The sequence below is a fragment of the Taudactylus pleione genome, unplaced genomic scaffold (assembly GCF_031769625.1).
Source record: "Taudactylus pleione unplaced genomic scaffold, aTauple2 ptg000467l, whole genome shotgun sequence".
NCBI lineage: Eukaryota > Metazoa > Chordata > Amphibia > Anura > Myobatrachidae > Taudactylus > Taudactylus pleione.
Genome location: NW_028284869.1, coordinates 40,393 through 63,170, shown reverse-complemented (window position 1 = coordinate 63,170; position 22,778 = coordinate 40,393). Strand labels below are relative to the sequence as shown.

The 22,778-nt window shown below is 35.1% G+C and overlaps 9 non-coding genes across 9 annotated transcripts; all 9 read right to left on the bottom strand.

The window, feature by feature from the left end:
* Nucleotides 1–3,926: 3,926 nt before the first annotated feature.
* TRNAG-UCC (transfer RNA glycine (anticodon UCC)) lies at nucleotides 3,927–3,998 on the bottom strand. The gene has a single exon. It is a non-coding gene; the product is annotated as a tRNA-Gly (tRNA).
* A 2,730-nt stretch (nucleotides 3,999–6,728) lies between these two features.
* On the bottom strand, nucleotides 6,729–6,800 carry TRNAG-UCC (transfer RNA glycine (anticodon UCC)). The gene has a single exon. It is a non-coding gene; the product is annotated as a tRNA-Gly (tRNA).
* A 2,730-nt stretch (nucleotides 6,801–9,530) lies between these two features.
* TRNAG-UCC (transfer RNA glycine (anticodon UCC)) lies at nucleotides 9,531–9,602 on the bottom strand. Its single transcript has one exon. It is a non-coding gene; the product is annotated as a tRNA-Gly (tRNA).
* Nucleotides 9,603–11,614: 2,012 nt separating this feature from the next.
* On the bottom strand, nucleotides 11,615–11,686 carry TRNAG-UCC (transfer RNA glycine (anticodon UCC)). Its single transcript has one exon. It is a non-coding gene; the product is annotated as a tRNA-Gly (tRNA).
* Nucleotides 11,687–15,134: 3,448 nt separating this feature from the next.
* On the bottom strand, nucleotides 15,135–15,206 carry TRNAG-UCC (transfer RNA glycine (anticodon UCC)). Its single transcript has one exon. It is a non-coding gene; the product is annotated as a tRNA-Gly (tRNA).
* A 1,294-nt stretch (nucleotides 15,207–16,500) lies between these two features.
* On the bottom strand, nucleotides 16,501–16,572 carry TRNAG-UCC (transfer RNA glycine (anticodon UCC)). Its single transcript has one exon. It is a non-coding gene; the product is annotated as a tRNA-Gly (tRNA).
* Nucleotides 16,573–17,866: 1,294 nt separating this feature from the next.
* On the bottom strand, nucleotides 17,867–17,938 carry TRNAG-UCC (transfer RNA glycine (anticodon UCC)). Its single transcript has one exon. It is a non-coding gene; the product is annotated as a tRNA-Gly (tRNA).
* A 2,012-nt stretch (nucleotides 17,939–19,950) lies between these two features.
* On the bottom strand, nucleotides 19,951–20,022 carry TRNAG-UCC (transfer RNA glycine (anticodon UCC)). The gene has a single exon. It is a non-coding gene; the product is annotated as a tRNA-Gly (tRNA).
* A 1,230-nt stretch (nucleotides 20,023–21,252) lies between these two features.
* Nucleotides 21,253–21,324, bottom strand: TRNAG-UCC (transfer RNA glycine (anticodon UCC)). Its single transcript has one exon. It is a non-coding gene; the product is annotated as a tRNA-Gly (tRNA).
* Between the last annotated feature and the right edge of the window lie 1,454 nt (nucleotides 21,325–22,778).

Genomic DNA, 22,778 nt, shown 5'->3' with positions numbered 1-22,778 from the left:
CAGATAATAGGAAAATATATTTTATAGCCTAATTTACATAAGACTATTCAGAGCTGGATATTTTTAAGATGTCATAAATCTAGTAGTCTCTGAATGACAAAGCCATGACTCTGTCCATATCCCATAAGTGCTACACATACCAAGAAAGCTTCCCATTTGTTGAAAGGGCATTTCTTGGTCAGTGTATTCCTGATTTCTTCAAAACAAGAAACATTCTCTAAGGAGCTTATGATCTTAAAAAATGAAAAGAATACACAAGAAAAATCATGCGTTGGCCAGTGCTACACATACCAACAAAGCTTCCCGTTTTTAGAAAGGGCATTTCTTGGTCAGTGTATTCCGAATTCCTTCAAAACAAGAATAATTCTCTAAGGAGTTTATGATCTTAAAAATTGAACACAAACTATGCGTTGGCCGGGAATCGAACCCGGGTCATGCTTGGAAGGCAGCTATGCTCACCACTATACCACCAATGCTTCCCGGTTTTCAAAAGGGCATTTGTTAGTCAAATCTGTAAGCCACAACGCCTGATTGTATGATTTCAATGCTCTACACTGTTAATCCATTAATTGACTGCAATGCACTTCTTTTGATGATGATAAATATTAATACAATGCACAAATTAGGTTAAAAATGCAAATGAATAAATAAACATGATGTACACTGAAGTCCACTTTTTGGCACTTTTGGAAAAGAGAATTTGAATCACATGCTAAAGCAGATAATAGGAAAATATATTTTATAGCCTAATTTACATAAGACTATTCAGAGCTGGATATTTTTAAGATGTCATAAATCTAGTAGTCTCTGAATGACAGAGCCATGACTCTGTCCATATCCCATAAGTGCTACACATACCAAGAAAGCTTCCCATTTGTTGAAAGGGCATTTCTTGGTCAGTGTATTCCTGATTTCTTCAAAACAAGAAACATTCTCTAAGGAGCTTATGATCTTAAAAAATGAAAAGAATACACAAGAAAAATCATGCGTTGGCCAGTGCTACACATACCAACAAAGCTTCCCGTTTTTTGAAAGGGCATTTCTTGGTCAGTGTATTCCTAATTCCTTCAAAACAAGAATAATTCTCTAAGGAGTTTATGATCTTAAAAATTGAATACAAACTATGTGTTGGCCGGGAATCGAACCCGGGTCAACTGCTTGGAAGGCAGCTATGCTCACCACTATACCACCAATGCTTCCCGGTATTCAAAAGGGCATTTGTTAGTCAAATCTGTAAGCCACAACACCTGATTGTATGATTTCAATGCTCTACACTGTTAATCCATTAATTGACTGCAATGCACTTCTTTTGATGATGGAAAATATTAATACAATGCACAAATTAGGTTCAAAATGCAAATGAATAAATAAACATGATGTACACTGAAGTCCACTTTTTGGCACTTTTGGAAAAGAGAATTTGAATCAAATGTTAAAGCAGATAATAGGAAAATATATTTAATAGCCTAATTTACATAAGACTATTCAGATTTGGATATTTTTCAGATGCCTTAAATCTAGTATTCTGTGAATGACAAAGCCAAGACTCTGTCCATACCCCATAAGTGCTACACATACCGAGAAAGCTTCCCATTTGTTGAAAGGGCATTTCTTGGTCAGTGTATTCCTGATTTCATCAAAACAAGAAACATTCTCTAAGGAGCTTATGATCTTAAAAAATGAAAAGAATACACAAGAAAAATCGTGCGTTGGCCAGTGCTACACATACCAACAAAGCTTCCCATTTTTTGAAAGGGCATTTCTTGGTCAGTGTATTCCTAATTCCTTCAAAACAAAAAAAATTCTCAAAGGAGCTTATGCTCACCACTATACCACCAACGCTTCCCGGTTTTCAAAAGGGCATTTGTTAGTCAAATCTGTAAGCCACAACACCTGATTGTATGATTTCAATGCTCTACACTGTTAATCCATTAATTGACTGCAATGCACATCTTTTGATGATGGAAAATATTAATACAATGCACAAATTAGGTTAAAAATGCAAATGAATACATAAACATGATGTACACTGAAGTCCACTTTTTGGCACTTTTGGAAAAGAGAATTTGAATCAAATGTTAAAGCAGATAATAGGAAAATATATTTAATAGCCTAATTTACATAAGACTATTCAGAGTTGGATATTTTTAAGATGCCTTAAATCTAGTATTCTGTGAATGACAAAGCCAAGACTCTGTCCATACCCCATAAGTGCTACACATACCAAGAAAGCTTCCCATTTGTTGAAAGGGCATTTCTTGGTCAGTGTATTCCTGATTTCTTCAAAACAAGAAACATTCTCTAAGGAGCTTATGATCTTAAAAAATGAAAAGAATACACAAGAAAAATCATGCGTTGGCCAGTGCTACACATACCAACAAAGCTTCCCGTTTTTAGAAAGGGCATTTCTTGGTCAGTGTATTCCGAATTCCTTCAAAACAAGAATAATTCTCTAAGGAGTTTATGATCTTAAAAATTGAACACAAACTATGCGTTGGCCGGGAATCGAACCCGGGTCATGCTTGGAAGGCAGCTATGCTCACCACTATACCACCAATGCTTCCCGGTTTTCAAAAGGGCATTTGTTAGTCAAATCTGTAAGCCACAATGCCTGATTGTATGATTTCAATGCTCTACACTGTTAATCCATTAATTGACTGCAATGCACTTCTTTTGATGATGATAAATATTAATACAATGCACAAATTAGGTTAAAAATGCAAATGAATAAATAAACATGATGTACACTGAAGTCCACTTTTTGGCACTTTTGGAAAAGAGAATTTGAATCACATGCTAAAGCAGATAATAGGAAAATATATTTTATAGCCTAATTTACATAAGACTATTCAGAGCTGGATATTTTTAAGATGTCATAAATCTAGTAGTCTCTGAATGACAAAGCCATGACTCTGTCCATATCCCATAAGTGCTACACATACCAAGAAAGCTTCCCATTTGTTGAAAGGGCATTTCTTGGTCAGTGTATTCCTGATTTCTTCAAAACAAGAAACATTCTCTAAGGAGCTTATGATCTTAAAAAATGAAAAGAATACACAAGAAAAATCATGCGTTGGCCAGTGCTACACATACCAACAAAGCTTCCCGTTTTTAGAAAGGGCATTTCTTGGTCAGTGTATTCCGAATTCCTTCAAAACAAGAATAATTCTCTAAGGAGTTTATGATCTTAAAAATTGAACACAAACTATGCGTTGGCCGGGAATCGAACCCGGGTCATGCTTGGAAGGCAGCTATGCTCACCACTATACCACCAATGCTTCCCGGTTTTCAAAAGGGCATTTGTTAGTCAAATCTGTAAGCCACAACGCCTGATTGTATGATTTCAATGCTCTACACTGTTAATCCATTAATTGACTGCAATGCACTTCTTTTGATGATGATAAATATTAATACAATGCACAAATTAGGTTAAAAATGCAAATGAATAAATAAACATGATGTACACTGAAGTCCACTTTTTGGCACTTTTGGAAAAGAGAATTTGAATCACATGCTAAAGCAGATAATAGGAAAATATATTTTATAGCCTAATTTACATAAGACTATTCAGAGCTGGATATTTTTAAGATGTCATAAATCTAGTAGTCTCTGAATGACAAAGCCATGACTCTGTCCATATCCCATAAGTGCTACACATACCAAGAAAGCTTCCCATTTGTTGAAAGGGCATTTCTTGGTCAGTGTATTCCTGATTTCTTCAAAACAAGAAACATTCTCTAAGGAGCTTATGATCTTAAAAAATGAAAAGAATACACAAGAAAAATCATGCGTTGGCCAGTGCTACACATACCAACAAAGCTTCCCGTTTTTTGAAAGGGCATTTCTTGGTCAGTGTATTCCTAATTCCTTCAAAACAAGAATAATTCTCTAAGGAGTTTATGATCTTAAAAATTGAATACAAACTATGTGTTGGCCGGGAATCGAACCCGGGTCAACTGCTTGGAAGGCAGCTATGCTCACCACTATACCACCAACGCTTCCCGGTATTCAAAAGGGCATTTGTTAGTCAAATCTGTAAGCCACAACACCTGATTGTATGATTTCAATGCTCTACACTGTTAATCCATTAATTGACTGCAATGCACTTCTTTTGATGATGGAAAATATTAATACAATGCACAAATTAGGTTCAAAATGCAAATGAATAAATAAACATGATGTACACTGAAGTCCACTTTTTGGCACTTTTGGAAAAGAGAATTTGAATCAAATGTTAAAGCAGATAATAGGAAAATATATTTAATAGCCTAATTTACATAAGACTATTCAGATTTGGATATTTTTCAGATGCCTTAAATCTAGTATTCTGTGAATGACAAAGCCAAGACTCTGTCCATACCCCATAAGTGCTACACATACCGAGAAAGCTTCCCATTTGTTGAAAGGGCATTTCTTGGTCAGTGTATTCCTGATTTCATCAAAACAAGAAACATTCTCTAAGGAGCTTATGATCTTAAAAAATGAAAAGAATACACAAGAAAAATCGTGCGTTGGCCAGTGCTACACATACCAACAAAGCTTCCCATTTTTTGAAAGGGCATTTCTTGGTCAGTGTATTCCTAATTCCTTCAAAACAAAAAAAATTCTCAAAGGAGCTTATGCTCACCACTATACCACCAATGCTTCCCGGTTTTCAAAAGGGCATTTGTTAGTCAAATCTGTAAGCCACAACACCTGATTGTATGATTTCAATGCTCTACACTGTTAATCCATTAATTGACTGCAATGCACATCTTTTGATGATGGAAAATATTAATACAATGCACAAATTAGGTTAAAAATGCAAATGAATACATAAACATGATGTACACTGAAGTCCACTTTTTGGCACTTTTGGAAAAGAGAATTTGAATCAAATGTTAAAGCAGATAATAGGAAAATATATTTAATAGCCTAATTTACATAAGACTATTCAGAGTTGGATATTTTTAAGATGCCTTAAATCTAGTATTCTGTGAATGACAAAGCCAAGACTCTGTCCATACCCCATAAGTGCTACACATACCAAGAAAGCTTCCCATTTGTTGAAAGGGCATTTCTTGGTCAGTGTATTCCTGATTTCTTCAAAACAAGAAACATTCTCTAAGGAGCTTATGATCTTAAAAAATGAAAAGAATACACAAGAAAAATCATGCGTTGGCCAGTGCTACACATACCAACAAAGCTTCCCGTTTTTAGAAAGGGCATTTCTTGGTCAGTGTATTCCGAATTCCTTCAAAACAAGAATAATTCTCTAAGGAGTTTATGATCTTAAAAATTGAACACAAACTATGCGTTGGCCGGGAATCGAACCCGGGTCATGCTTGGAAGGCAGCTATGCTCACCACTATACCACCAATGCTTCCCGGTTTTCAAAAGGGCATTTGTTAGTCAAATCTGTAAGCCACAATGCCTGATTGTATGATTTCAATGCTCTACACTGTTAATCCATTAATTGACTGCAATGCACTTCTTTTGATGATGATAAATATTAATACAATGCACAAATTAGGTTAAAAATGCAAATGAATAAATAAACATGATGTACACTGAAGTCCACTTTTTGGCACTTTTGGAAAAGAGAATTTGAATCACATGCTAAAGCAGATAATAGGAAAATATATTTTATAGCCTAATTTACATAAGACTATTCAGAGCTGGATATTTTTAAGATGTCATAAATCTAGTAGTCTCTGAATGACAAAGCCATGACTCTGTCCATATCCCATAAGTGCTACACATACCAAGAAAGCTTCCCATTTGTTGAAAGGGCATTTCTTGGTCAGTGTATTCCTGATTTCTTCAAAACAAGAAACATTCTCTAAGGAGCTTATGATCTTAAAAAATGAAAAGAATACACAAGAAAAATCATGCGTTGGCCAGTGCTACACATACCAACAAAGCTTCCCGTTTTTAGAAAGGGCATTTCTTGGTCAGTGTATTCCGAATTCCTTCAAAACAAGAATAATTCTCTAAGGAGTTTATGATCTTAAAAATTGAACACAAACTATGCGTTGGCCGGGAATCGAACCCGGGTCATGCTTGGAAGGCAGCTATGCTCACCACTATACCACCAATGCTTCCCGGTTTTCAAAAGGGCATTTGTTAGTCAAATCTGTAAGCCACAACGCCTGATTGTATGATTTCAATGCTCTACACTGTTAATCCATTAATTGACTGCAATGCACTTCTTTTGATGATGATAAATATTAATACAATGCACAAATTAGGTTAAAAATGCAAATGAATAAATAAACATGATGTACACTGAAGTCCACTTTTTGGCACTTTTGGAAAAGAGAATTTGAATCACATGCTAAAGCAGATAATAGGAAAATATATTTTATAGCCTAATTTACATAAGACTATTCAGAGCTGGATATTTTTAAGATGTCATAAATCTAGTAGTCTCTGAATGACAAAGCCATGACTCTGTCCATATCCCATAAGTGCTACACATACCAAGAAAGCTTCCCATTTGTTGAAAGGGCATTTCTTGGTCAGTGTATTCCTGATTTCTTCAAAACAAGAAACATTCTCTAAGGAGCTTATGATCTTAAAAAATGAAAAGAATACACAAGAAAAATCATGCGTTGGCCAGTGCTACACATACCAACAAAGCTTCCCGTTTTTTGAAAGGGCATTTCTTGGTCAGTGTATTCCTAATTCCTTCAAAACAAGAATAATTCTCTAAGGAGTTTATGATCTTAAAAATTGAATACAAACTATGTGTTGGCCGGGAATCGAACCCGGGTCAACTGCTTGGAAGGCAGCTATGCTCACCACTATACCACCAACGCTTCCCGGTATTCAAAAGGGCATTTGTTAGTCAAATCTGTAAGCCACAACACCTGATTGTATGATTTCAATGCTCTACACTGTTAATCCATTAATTGACTGCAATGCACTTCTTTTGATGATGGAAAATATTAATACAATGCACAAATTAGGTTCAAAATGCAAATGAATAAATAAACATGATGTACACTGAAGTCCACTTTTTGGCACTTTTGGAAAAGAGAATTTGAATCAAATGTTAAAGCAGATAATAGGAAAATATATTTAATAGCCTAATTTACATAAGACTATTCAGATTTGGATATTTTTCAGATGCCTTAAATCTAGTATTCTGTGAATGACAAAGCCAAGACTCTGTCCATACCCCATAAGTGCTACACATACCGAGAAAGCTTCCCATTTGTTGAAAGGGCATTTCTTGGTCAGTGTATTCCTGATTTCATCAAAACAAGAAACATTCTCTAAGGAGCTTATGATCTTAAAAAATGAAAAGAATACACAAGAAAAATCGTGCGTTGGCCAGTGCTACACATACCAACAAAGCTTCCCATTTTTTGAAAGGGCATTTCTTGGTCAGTGTATTCCTAATTCCTTCAAAACAAAAAAAATTCTCAAAGGAGCTTATGCTCACCACTATACCACCAACGCTTCCCGGTTTTCAAAAGGGCATTTGTTAGTCAAATCTGTAAGCCACAACACCTGATTGTATGATTTCAATGCTCTACACTGTTAATCCATTAATTGACTGCAATGCACATCTTTTGATGATGGAAAATATTAATACAATGCACAAATTAGGTTAAAAATGCAAATGAATACATAAACATGATGTACACTGAAGTCCACTTTTTGGCACTTTTGGAAAAGAGAATTTGAATCAAATGTTAAAGCAGATAATAGGAAAATATATTTAATAGCCTAATTTACATAAGACTATTCAGAGTTGGATATTTTTAAGATGCCTTAAATCTAGTATTCTGTGAATGACAAAGCCAAGACTCTGTCCATACCCCATAAGTGCTACACATACCAAGAAAGCTTCCCATTTGTTGAAAGGGCATTTCTTGGTCAGTGTATTCCTGATTTCTTCAAAACAAGAAACATTCTCTAAGGAGCTTATGATCTTAAAAAATGAAAAGAATACACAAGAAAAATCATGCGTTGGCCAGTGCTACACATACCAACAAAGCTTCCCGTTTTTAGAAAGGGCATTTCTTGGTCAGTGTATTCCGAATTCCTTCAAAACAAGAATAATTCTCTAAGGAGTTTATGATCTTAAAAATTGAACACAAACTATGCGTTGGCCGGGAATCGAACCCGGGTCATGCTTGGAAGGCAGCTATGCTCACCACTATACCACCAATGCTTCCCGGTTTTCAAAAGGGCATTTGTTAGTCAAATCTGTAAGCCACAATGCCTGATTGTATGATTTCAATGCTCTACACTGTTAATCCATTAATTGACTGCAATGCACTTCTTTTGATGATGATAAATATTAATACAATGCACAAATTAGGTTAAAAATGCAAATGAATAAATAAACATGATGTACACTGAAGTCCACTTTTTGGCACTTTTGGAAAAGAGAATTTGAATCACATGCTAAAGCAGATAATAGGAAAATATATTTTATAGCCTAATTTACATAAGACTATTCAGAGCTGGATATTTTTAAGATGTCATAAATCTAGTAGTCTCTGAATGACAAAGCCATGACTCTGTCCATATCCCATAAGTGCTACACATACCAAGAAAGCTTCCCATTTGTTGAAAGGGCATTTCTTGGTCAGTGTATTCCTGATTTCTTCAAAACAAGAAACATTCTCTAAGGAGCTTATGATCTTAAAAAATGAAAAGAATACACAAGAAAAATCATGCGTTGGCCAGTGCTACACATACCAACAAAGCTTCCCGTTTTTAGAAAGGGCATTTCTTGGTCAGTGTATTCCGAATTCCTTCAAAACAAGAATAATTCTCTAAGGAGTTTATGATCTTAAAAATTGAACACAAACTATGCGTTGGCCGGGAATCGAACCCGGGTCATGCTTGGAAGGCAGCTATGCTCACCACTATACCACCAATGCTTCCCGGTTTTCAAAAGGGCATTTGTTAGTCAAATCTGTAAGCCACAACGCCTGATTGTATGATTTCAATGCTCTACACTGTTAATCCATTAATTGACTGCAATGCACTTCTTTTGATGATGATAAATATTAATACAATGCACAAATTAGGTTAAAAATGCAAATGAATAAATAAACATGATGTACACTGAAGTCCACTTTTTGGCACTTTTGGAAAAGAGAATTTGAATCACATGCTAAAGCAGATAATAGGAAAATATATTTTATAGCCTAATTTACATAAGACTATTCAGAGCTGGATATTTTTAAGATGTCATAAATCTAGTAGTCTCTGAATGACAAAGCCATGACTCTGTCCATATCCCATAAGTGCTACACATACCAAGAAAGCTTCCCATTTGTTGAAAGGGCATTTCTTGGTCAGTGTATTCCTGATTTCTTCAAAACAAGAAACATTCTCTAAGGAGCTTATGATCTTAAAAAATGAAAAGAATACACAAGAAAAATCATGCGTTGGCCAGTGCTACACATACCAACAAAGCTTCCCGTTTTTTGAAAGGGCATTTCTTGGTCAGTGTATTCCTAATTCCTTCAAAACAAGAATAATTCTCTAAGGAGTTTATGATCTTAAAAATTGAATACAAACTATGTGTTGGCCGGGAATCGAACCCGGGTCAACTGCTTGGAAGGCAGCTATGCTCACCACTATACCACCAACGCTTCCCGGTATTCAAAAGGGCATTTGTTAGCCAAATCTGTAAGCCACAACACCTGATTGTATGATTTCAATGCTCTACACTGTTAATCCATTAATTGACTGCAATGCACTTCTTTTGATGATGGAAAATATTAATACAATGCACAAATTAGGTTCAAAATGCAAATGAATAAATAAACATGATGTACACTGAAGTCCACTTTTTGGCACTTTTGGAAAAGAGAATTTGAATCAAATGTTAAAGCAGATAATAGGAAAATATATTTAATAGCCTAATTTACATAAGACTATTCAGAGTTGGATATTTTTCAGATGCCTTAAATCTAGTATTCTGTGAATGACAAAGCCAAGACTCTGTCCATACCCCATAAGTGCTACACATACCGAGAAAGCTTCCCATTTGTTGAAAGGGCATTTCTTGGTCAGTGTATTCCTGATTTCATCAAAACAAGAAACATTCTCTAAGGAGCTTATGATCTTAAAAAATGAAAAGAATACACAAGAAAAATCGTGCGTTGGCCAGTGCTACACATACCAACAAAGCTTCCCATTTTTTGAAAGGGCATTTCTTGGTCAGTGTATTCCTAATTCTTTCAAAACAAAAAAAATTCTCAAAGGAGCTTATGCTCACCACTATACCACCAACGCTTCCCGGTTTTCAAAAGGGCATTTGTTAGTCAAATCTGTAAGCCACAACACCTGATTGTATGATTTCAATGCTCTACACTGTTAATCCATTAATTGACTGCAATGCACTTCTTTTGATGATGGAAAATATTAATACAATGCACAAATTAGGTTAAAAATGCAAATGAATACATAAACATGATGTACACTGAAGTCCACTTTTTGGCACTTTTGGAAAAGAGAAATTGAATCAAATGTTAAAGCAGATAATAGGAAAATATATTTAATAGCCTAATTTACATAAGACTATTCAGAGTTGGATATTTTTAAGATGCCTTAAATCTAGTATTCTGTGAATGACAAAGCCAAGACTCTGTCCATACCCCATAAGTGCTACACATACCAAGAAAGCTTCCCATTTGTTGAAAGGGCATTTCTTGGTCAGTGTATTCCTGATTTCATCAAAACAAGAAACATTCTCTAAGGAGCTTATGATCTTAAAAAATGAAAAGAATACACAAGAAAAATCGTGCGTTGGCCAGTGCTACACATACCAACAAAGCTTCCCGTTTTTTGAAAGGGCATTTCTTGGTCAGTGTATTCCTAATTCCTTCAAAACAAAAAAAATTCTCTAAGGAGTTTATGATCTTAAAAATTGAACACAAACTATGCGTTGGCCGGGAATCGAACCCGGGTCATGCTTGGAAGGCAGCTATGCTCACCACTATACCACCAATGCTTCCCGGTTTTCAAAAGGGCATTTGTTAGTCAAATCTGTAAGCCACAACGCCTGATTGTATGATTTCAATGCTCTACACTGTTAATCCATTAATTGACTGCAATGCACTTCTTTTGATGATGATAAATATTAATACAATGCACAAATTAGGTTAAAAATGCAAATGAATAAATAAACATGATGTACACTGAAGTCCACTTTTTGGCACTTTTGGAAAAGAGAATTTGAATCACATGCTAAAGCAGATAATAGGAAAATATATTTTATAGCCTAATTTACATAAGACTATTCAGAGCTGGATATTTTTAAGATGTCATAAATCTAGTAGTCTCTGAATGACAAAGCCATGACTCTGTCCATATCCCATAAGTGCTACACATACCAAGAAAGCTTCCCATTTGTTGAAAGGGCATTTCTTGGTCAGTGTATTCCTGATTTCTTCAAAACAAGAAACATTCTCTAAGGAGCTTATGATCTTAAAAAATGAAAAGAATACACAAGAAAAATCATGCGTTGGCCAGTGCTACACATACCAACAAAGCTTCCCGTTTTTTGAAAGGGCATTTCTTGGTCAGTGTATTCCTAATTCCTTCAAAACAAGAATAATTCTCTAAGGAGTTTATGATCTTAAAAATTGAATACAAACTATGTGTTGGCCGGGAATCGAACCCGGGTCAACTGCTTGGAAGGCAGCTATGCTCACCACTATACCACCAACGCTTCCCGGTATTCAAAAGGGCATTTGTTAGTCAAATCTGTAAGCCACAACACCTGATTGTATGATTTCAATGCTCTACACTGTTAATCCATTAATTGACTGCAATGCACTTCTTTTGATGATGGAAAATATTAATACAATGCACAAATTAGGTTCAAAATGCAAATGAATAAATAAACATGATGTACACTGAAGTCCACTTTTTGGCACTTTTGGAAAAGAGAATTTGAATCAAATGTTAAAGCAGATAATAGGAAAATATATTTAATAGCCTAATTTACATAAGACTATTCAGAGTTGGATATTTTTCAGATGCCTTAAATCTAGTATTCTGTGAATGACAAAGCCAAGACTCTGTCCATACCCCATAAGTGCTACACATACCGAGAAAGCTTCCCATTTGTTGAAAGGGCATTTCTTGGTCAGTGTATTCCTGATTTCATCAAAACAAGAAACATTCTCTAAGGAGCTTATGATCTTAAAAAATGAAAAGAATACACAAGAAAAATCGTGCGTTGGCCAGTGCTACACATACCAACAAAGCTTCCCATTTTTTGAAAGGGCATTTCTTGGTCAGTGTATTCCTAATTCCTTCAAAACAAAAAAAATTCTCAAAGGAGCTTATGCTCACCACTATACCACCAACGCTTCCCGGTTTTCAAAAGGGCATTTGTTAGTCAAATCTGTAAGCCACAACACCTGATTGTATGATTTCAATGCTCTACACTGTTAATCCATTAATTGACTGCAATGCACTTCTTTTGATGATGGAAAATATTAATACAATGCACAAATTAGGTTAAAAATGCAAATGAATACATAAACATGATGTACACTGAAGTCCACTTTTTGGCACTTTTGGAAAAGAGAATTTGAATCAAATGTTAAAGCAGATAATAGGAAAATATATTTAATAGCCTAATTTACATAAGACTATTCAGAGTTGGATATTTTTAAGATGCCTTAAATCTAGTATTCTGTGAATGACAAAGCCAAGACTCTGTCCATACCCCATAAGTGCTACACATACCAAGAAAGCTTCCCATTTGTTGAAAGGGCATTTCTTGGTCAGTGTATTCCTGATTTCTTCAAAACAAGAAACATTCTCTAAGGAGCTTATGATCTTAAAAAATGAAAAGAATACACAAGAAAAATCATGCGTTGGCCAGTGCTACACATACCAACAAAGCTTCCCGTTTTTAGAAAGGGCATTTCTTGGTCAGTGTATTCCGAATTCCTTCAAAACAAGAATAATTCTCTAAGGAGTTTATGATCTTAAAAATTGAACACAAACTATGCGTTGGCCGGGAATCGAACCCGGGTCATGCTTGGAAGGCAGCTATGCTCACCACTATACCACCAATGCTTCCCGGTTTTCAAAAGGGCATTTGTTAGTCAAATCTGTAAGCCACAACGCCTGATTGTATGATTTCAATGCTCTACACTGTTAATCCATTAATTGACTGCAATGCACTTCTTTTGATGATGATAAATATTAATACAATGCACAAATTAGGTTAAAAATGCAAATGAATAAATAAACATGATGTACACTGAAGTCCACTTTTTGGCACTTTTGGAAAAGAGAATTTGAATCACATGCTAAAGCAGATAATAGGAAAATATATTTTATAGCCTAATTTACATAAGACTATTCAGAGCTGGATATTTTTAAGATGTCATAAATCTAGTAGTCTCTGAATGACAAAGCCATGACTCTGTCCATATCCCATAAGTGCTACACATACCAAGAAAGCTTCCCATTTGTTGAAAGGGCATTTCTTGGTCAGTGTATTCCTGATTTCTTCAAAACAAGAAACATTCTCTAAGGAGCTTATGATCTTAAAAAATGAAAAGAATACACAAGAAAAATCATGCGTTGGCCAGTGCTACACATACCAACAAAGCTTCCCGTTTTTAGAAAGGGCATTTCTTGGTCAGTGTATTCCGAATTCCTTCAAAACAAGAATAATTCTCTAAGGAGTTTATGATCTTAAAAATTGAACACAAACTATGCGTTGGCCGGGAATCGAACCCGGGTCATGCTTGGAAGGCAGCTATGCTCACCACTATACCACCAATGCTTCCCGGTTTTCAAAAGGGCATTTGTTAGTCAAATCTGTAAGCCACAACGCCTGATTGTATGATTTCAATGCTCTACACTGTTAATCCATTAATTGACTGCAATGCACTTCTTTTGATGATGATAAATATTAATACAATGCACAAATTAGGTTAAAAATGCAAATGAATAAATAAACATGATGTACACTGAAGTCCACTTTTTGGCACTTTTGGAAAAGAGAATTTGAATCACATGCTAAAGCAGATAATAGGAAAATATATTTTATAGCCTAATTTACATAAGACTATTCAGAGCTGGATATTTTTAAGATGTCATAAATCTAGTAGTCTCTGAATGACAAAGCCATGACTCTGTCCATATCCCATAAGTGCTACACATACCAAGAAAGCTTCCCATTTGTTGAAAGGGCATTTCTTGGTCAGTGTATTCCTGATTTCTTCAAAACAAGAAACATTCTCTAAGGAGCTTATGATCTTAAAAAATGAAAAGAATACACAAGAAAAATCATGCGTTGGCCAGTGCTACACATACCAACAAAGCTTCCCGTTTTTAGAAAGGGCATTTCTTGGTCAGTGTATTCCGAATTCCTTCAAAACAAGAATAATTCTCTAAGGAGTTTATGATCTTAAAAATTGAACACAAACTATGCGTTGGCCGGGAATCGAACCCGGGTCATGCTTGGAAGGCAGCTATGCTCACCACTATACCACCAATGCTTCCCGGTTTTCAAAAGGGCATTTGTTAGTCAAATCTGTAAGCCACAACGCCTGATTGTATGATTTCAATGCTCTACACTGTTAATCCATTAATTGACTGCAATGCACTTCTTTTGATGATGATAAATATTAATACAATGCACAAATTAGGTTAAAAATGCAAATGAATAAATAAACATGATGTACACTGAAGTCCACTTTTTGACACTTTTGGAAAAGAGAATTTGAATCACATGCTAAAGCAGATAATAGGAAAATATATTTTATAGCCTAATTTACATAAGACTATTCAGAGCTGGATATTTTTAAGATGTCATAAATCTAGTAGTCTCTGAATGACAAAGCCATGACTCTGTCCATATCCCATAAGTGCTACACATACCAAGAAAGCTTCCCATTTGTTGAAAGGGCATTTCTCGGTCAGTGTATTCCTGATTTCTTCAAAACAAGAAACATTCTCTAAGGAGCTTATGATCTTAAAAAATGAAAAGAATACACAAGAAAAATCATGCGTTGGCCAGTGCTACACATACCAACAAAGCTTCCCGTTTTTTGAAAGGGCATTTCTTGGTCAGTGTATTCCTAATTCCTTCAAAACAAGAATAATTCTCTAAGGAGTTTATGATCTTAAAAATTGAATACAAACTATGTGTTGGCCGGGAATCGAACCCGGGTCAACTGCTTGGAAGGCAGCTATGCTCACCACTATACCACCAACGCTTCCCGGTATTCAAAAGGGCATTTGTTAGTCAAATCTGTAAGCCACAACACCTGATTGTATGATTTCAATGCTCTACACTGTTAATCCATTAATTGACTGCAATGCACTTCTTTTGATGATGGAAAATATTAATACAATGCACAAATTAGGTTCAAAATGCAAATGAATAAATAAACATGATGTACACTGAAGTCCACTTTTTGGCACTTTTGGAAAAGAGAATTTGAATCAAATGTTAAAGCAGATAATAGGAAAATATATTTAATAGCCTAATTTACATAAGACTATTCAGAGTTGGATATTTTTCAGATGCCTTAAATCTAGTATTCTGTGAATGACAAAGCCAAGACTCTGTCCATACCCCATAAGTGCTACACATACCGAGAAAGCTTCCCATTTGTTGAAAGGGCATTTCTTGGTCAGTGTATTCCTGATTTCATCAAAACAAGAAACATTCTCTAAGGAGCTTATGATCTTAAAAAATGAAAAGAATACACAAGAAAAATCGTGCGTTGGCCAGTGCTACACATACCAACAAAGCTTCCCATTTTTTGAAAGGGCATTTCTTGGTCAGTGTATTCCTAATTCCTTCAAAACAAAAAAAATTCTCAAAGGAGCTTATGCTCACCACTATACCACCAACGCTTCCCGGTTTTCAAAAGGGCATTTGTTAGTTAAATCTGTAAGCCACAACACCTGATTGTATGATTTCAATGCTCTACACTGTTAATCCATTAATTGACTGCAATGCACTTCTTTTGATGATGGAAAATATTAATACAATGCACAAATTAGGTTAAAAATGCAAATGAATACATAAACATGATGTACACTGAAGTCCACTTTTTGGCACTTTTGGAAAAGAGAATTTGAATCAAATGTTAAAGCAGATAATAGGAGTATATATTTAATAGCCTAATTTACATAAGACTATTCAGAGTTGGATATTTTTAAGATGCCTTAAATCTAGTATTCTGTGAATGACAAAGCCAAGACTCTGTCCATACCCCATAAGTGCTACACATACCAAGAAAGCTTCCCATTTGTTGAAAGGGCATTTCTTGGTCAGTGTATTCCTGATTTCTTCAATAGAAGAAACATTCTCTAAGGAGCTTATGATCTTAAAAAATGAAAAGAATACACAAGAAAAATCATGCGTTAGCAAGTGCAACACATACCAACAAAGCTTCCCGTTTTTTGAAAGGGCATTTCTAGGTCAGTGTATTCCTAATTCCTTCAAAACAAGAATAATTCTCTAAGGAGTTTATGATCTTAAAAATTGAATACAAACTATGCGTTGGCCGGGAATCGAACCCGGGTCAACTGCTTGGAAGGCAGCTATGCTCACCACTATACCACCAACGCTTCCCGGTATTCAAAAGGGCATTTGTTAGTCAAATCTGTAAGCCACAACACCTGATTGTATGATTTCAATGCTCTACACTGTTAATCCATTAATTGACTGCAATGCACTTCTTTTGATGATGGAAAATATTAATACAATGCACAAATTAGGTTCAAAATGCAAATGAATAAATAAACATGATGTACACTGAAGTCCACTTTTTGGCACTTTTGGAAAAGAGAATTTGAATCAAATGTTAAAGCAGATAATAGGAAAATATATTTAATAGCCTAATTTACATAAGACTATTCAGAGTTGGATATTTTTCAGATGCCTTAAATCTAGTATTCTGTGAATGACAAAGCCAAGACTCTGTCCATACCCCATAAGTGCTACACATACCGAGAAAGCTTCCCATTTGTTGAAAGGGCATTTCTTGGTCAGTGTATTCCTGATTTCATCAAAACAAGAAACATTCTCTAAGGAGCTTATGATCTTAAAAAATGAAAAGAATACACAAGAAAAATCGTGCGTTGGCCAGTGCTACACATACCAACAAAGCTTCCCGTTTTTTGAAAGGGCATTTCTTGGTCAGTGTATTCCTAATTCCTTCAAAACAAAAAAAATTCTCAAAGGAGCTTATGCTCACCACTATACCACCAACGCTTCCCGGTTTTCAAAAGGGCATTTGTTAGTCAAATCTGTAAGCCACAACACCTGATTGTATGATTTCAATGCTCTACACTGTTAATCCACTAATTGACTGCAATGCACTTCTTTTGATGATGGAAAATATTAATACAATGCACAAATTAGGTTAAAAATGCAAATGAATACATAAACATGATGTACACTGAAGTCCACTTTTTGGCACTTTTGGAAAAGAGAATTTGAATCAAATGTTAAAGCAGATAATAGGAAAATATATTTAATAGCCTAATTTACATAAGACTATTCAGAGTTGGATATTTTTAAGATGCCTTAAATCTAGTATTCTGTGAATGACAAAGCCAAGACTCTGTCCATACCCCATAAGTGCTACACATACCAAGAAAGCTTCCCATTTGTTGAAAGGGCATTTCTTGGTCAGTGTATTCCTGATTTCTTCAATAGAAGAAACATTCTCTAAGGAGCTTATGATCTTAAAAAATGAAAAGAATACACAAGAAAAATCATGCGTTGGCAAGTGCTACACATACCAACAAAGCTTCCCGTTTTTTGAAAGGGCATTTCTAGGTCAGTGTATTCCTAATTCCTTCAAAACAAGAATAATTCTCTAAGGAGTTTATGATCTTAAAAATTGAATACAAACTATGCGTTGGCCGGGAATCGAACCCGGGTCAACTGCTTGGAAGGCAGCTATGCTCACCACTATACCACCAACGCTTCCTGGTTTTCAAAAGGGCATTTGTTAGTCAAATCTGTAAGCCACAACACCTGATTGTATGATTTCAATGCTCTACACTGTTAATCCATTAATTGACTGCAATGCACTTCTTTTGATGATGGAAAATATTAATACAATGCACAAATTAGGTTAAAAATGCAAATGAATAAATAAACATGATGTACACTGAAGTCCACTTTTTGGCACTTTTGGAAAAGAGAATTTGAATCACATGCTAAAGCAGATAATAGGAAAATATATTTAATAGCCTAATTTACATAAGACTATTCAGAGCTGGACATTTTTAAGATGCCATAAATCTAGTATTCTCTGAATGACAAAGCCATGACTCTGTCCATATCCCATAAGTGCTACACATACCAAAAAAGCGTCCCATTTGTTGAAAGGGCATTTCTTGGTCAGTGTATTCCTGATTTCTTCAAAACAAGAAACATTCTCTAAGGAGCTTATGATCTTAAAAAATGAAAAGAATACACAAGAAAAATCATGCGTTGGCCAGTGCTACACATACCAACAAAGCTTCCCGTTTTTAGAAAGGGCATTTCTTGGTCAGTGTATTCCGAATTCCTTCAAAACAAGAATAATTCTCTAAGGAGTTTATGATCTTAAAAATTGAACACAAACTATGCGTTGGCCGGGAATCGAACCCGGGTCATGCTTGGAAGGCAGCTATGCTCACCACTATACCACCAATGCTTCCCGGTTTTCAAAAGGGCATTTGTTAGTCAAATCTGTAAGCCACAACGCCTGATTGTATGATTTCAATGCTCTACACTGTTAATCCATTAATTGACTGCAATGCACTTCTTTTGATGATGGAAAATATTAATACAATGCACAAATTAGGTTCAAAATGCAAATGAATAAATAAACATGATGTACACTGAAGTCCACTTTTTGGCACTTTTGGAAAAGAGAATTTGAATCAAATGTTAAAGCAGATAATAGGAAAATATATTTAATAGCCTAATTTACATAAGACTATTCAGAGTTGGATATTTTTCAGATGCCTTAAATCTAGTATTCTGTGAATGACAAAGCCAAGACTCTGTCCATACCCCATAAGTGCTACACATACCGAGAAAGCTTCCCATTTGTTGAAAGGGCATTTCTTGGTCAGTGTATTCCTGATTTCATCAAAACAAGAAACATTCTCTAAGGAGCTTATGATCTTAAAAAATGAAAAGAATACACAAGAAAAATCGTGCGTTGGCCAGTGCTACACATACCAACAAAGCTTCCCATTTTTTGAAAGGGCATTTCTTGGTCAGTGTATTCCTAATTCCTTCAAAACAAAAAAAATTCTCAAAGGAGCTTATGCTCACCACTATACCACCAACGCTTCCCGGTTTTCAAAAGGGCATTTGTTAGTCAAATCTGTAAGCCACAACACCTGATTGTATGATTTCAATGCTCTACACTGTTAATCCATTAATTGACTGCAATGCACTTCTTTTGATGATGGAAAATATTAATACAATGCACAAATTAGGTTAAAAATGCAAATGAATACATAAACATGATGTACACTGAAGTCCACTTTTTGGCACTTTTGGAAAAGAGAATTTGAATCAAATGTTAAAGCAGATAATAGGAAAATATATTTAATAGCCTAATTTACATAAGACTATTCAGAGTTGGATATTTTTAAGATGCCTTAAATCTAGTATTCTGTGAATGACAAAGCCAAGACTCTGTCCATACCCCATAAGTGCTACACATACCAAGAAAGCTTCCCATTTGTTGAAAGGGCATTTCTTGGTCAGTGTATTCCTGATTTCTTCAATAGAAGAAACATTCTCTAAGGAGCTTATGATCTTAAAAAATGAAAAGAATACACAAGAAAAATCATGCGTTAGCAAGTGCAACACATACCAACAAAGCTTCCCGTTTTTTGAAAGGGCATTTCTTGGTCAGTGTATTCCTAATTCCTTCAAAACAAGAATAATTCTCTAAGGAGTTTATGATCTTAAAAATTGAATACAAACTATGCGTTGGCCGGGAATCGAACCCGGGTCAACTGCTTGGAAGGCAGCTATGCTCACCACTATACCACCAACGCTTCCTGGTTTTCAAAAGGGCATTTGTTAGTCAAATCTGTAAGCCACAACACCTGATTGTATGATTTCAATGCTCTACACTGTTAATCCATTAATTGACTGCAATGCACTTCTTTTGATGATGGAAAATATTAATACAATGCACAAATTAGGTTCAAAATGCAAATGAATAAATAAACATGATGTACACTGAAGTCCACTTTTTGGCACTTTTGGAAAAGAGAATTTGAATCAAATGTTAAAGCAGATAATAGGAAAATATATTTAATAGCCTAATTTACATAAGACTATTCAGAGTTGGATATTTTTCAGATGCCTTAAATCTAGTATTCTGTGAATGACAAAGCCAAGACTCTGTCCATACCCCATAAGTGCTACACATACCGAGAAAGCTTCCCATTTGTTGAAAGGGCATTTCTTGGTCAGTGTATTCCTGATTTCATCAAAACAAGAAACATTCTCTAAGGAGCTTATGATCTTAAAAAATGAAAAGAATACACAAGAAAAATCGTGCGTTGGCCAGTGTTACACATACCAACAAAGCTTCCCGTTTTTTGAAAGGGCATTTCTTGGTCAGTGTATTCCTAATTCCTTCAAAACAAAAAAAATTCTCAAAGGAGCTTATGCTCACCACTATACCACCAACGCTTCCCGGTTTTCAAAAGGGCATTTGTTAGTCAAATCTGTAAGCCACAACACCTGATTGTATGATTTCAATGCTCTACACTGTTAATCCATTAATTGACTGCAATGCACTTCTTTTGATGATGGAAAATATTAATACAATGCACAAATTAGGTTAAAAATGCAAATGAATGCATAAACATGATGTACACTGAAGTCTACTTTTTGGCACTTTTGGAAAAGAGAATTTGAATCAAATGTTAAAGCAGATAATAGGAAAATATATTTAATAGCCTAATTTACATAAGACTATTCAGAGTTGGATATTTTTAAGATGCCTTAAATCTAGTATTCTGTGAATGACAAAGCCAAGACTCTGTCCATACCCCATAAGTGCTACACATACCAAAAAACATTCTCTAAGGAGCTTATGATCTTAAAAAATGAAAAGAATACACAAGAAAAATCATGCGTTGGCAAGTGCTACACATACCAACAAAGCTTCCCGTTTTTTGAAAGGGCATTTCTAGGTCAGTGTATTCCTAATTCCTTCAAAACAAGAATAATTCTCTAAGGAGTTTATGATCTTAAAAATTGAATACAAACTATGCGTTGGCCGGGAATCGAATCCGGGTCAACTGCTTGGAAGGCAGCTATGCTCACCACTATACCACCAACGCTTCCTGGTTTTCAAAAGGGCATTTGTTAGTCAAATCTGTAAGCCACAACACCTGATTGTATGATTTCAATGCTCTACACTGTTAATCCATTAATTGACTGCAATGCACTTCTTTTGATGATGGAAAATATTAATACAATGCACAAATTAGGTTAAAAATGCAAATGAATAAATAAACATGATGTACACTGAAGTCCACTTTTTGGCACTTTTGGAAAAGAGAATTTGAATCAAATGTTAAAGCAGATAATAGGAAAATATATTTAATAGCCTAATTTACATAAGACTATTCAGAGTTGGATATTTTTCAGATGCCTTAAATCTAGTATTCTGTGAATGACAAAGCCAAGACTCTGTCCATACCCCATAAGTGCTACACATACCGAGAAAGCTTCCCATATGTTGAAAGGGCATTTCTTGGTCAGTGTATTCCTGATTTCATCAAAACAAGAAACATTCTCTAAGGAGCTTATGATCTTAAAAAATGAAAAGAATACACAAGAAAAATAATGCGTTGGCCAGTGCTACACATACCAACAAAGCTTCCCGTTTTTTGAAAGGGCATTTCTTGGTCAGTGTATTCCTAATTCCTTCAAAACAAAAAAAATTCTCAAAGGAGCTTATGCTCACCACTATACCACCAACGCTTCCCGGTTTTCAAAAGGGCATTTGTTAGTCAAATCTGTAAGCCACAACACCTGATTGTATGATATCAATGCTCTACACTGTTAATCCATTAATTGAATGCAATGCACTTCTTTTGATGATGGAAAATATTAATACAATGCACAAATTAGGTTAAAAATGCAAATGAATAAATAAACATGATGTACACTGAAGTCCACTTTTTGGCACTTTTGGAAAAGAGAATTTGTATCACATGCTAAAGCAGATAATAGGAAAATATATGTAATAGCCTAATTTACATAAGACTATTCAGAGCTGGATATTTTTAAGATGCCATAAATCTAGTATTCTCTGAATGACAAAGCCATGACTCTGTCCATATCCCATAAGTGCTACACATACCAACAAAGCTTCCCATTTGTTGAAAGGGCATTTCTTGGTCAGTGTATTCCTGATTTCTTCAAAACAAGAAACATTCTCTAAGGAGCTTATGATCTTAAAAAATGAAAAGAATACACAAGAAAAATCATGCGTTGGCCAGTGCTACACATACCAACAAAGCTTCCCGTTTTTTGAAAGGGCATTTCTTGGTCAGTGTATTCCTAATTCCTTCAAAACAAGAAAAATTCTCAAAGGAGCTTATGCTCACCACTATACCACCAACGCTTCCTGGTTTTCAAAAGGGCATTTGTTAGTCAAATCTGTAAGCCACAACACCTGATTGTATGATTTCAATGCTCTACACTGTTAATCCATTAATTGACTGCAATGCACTTCTTTTGATGATGGAAAATATTAATACAATGCACAAATTAGGTTAAAAATGCA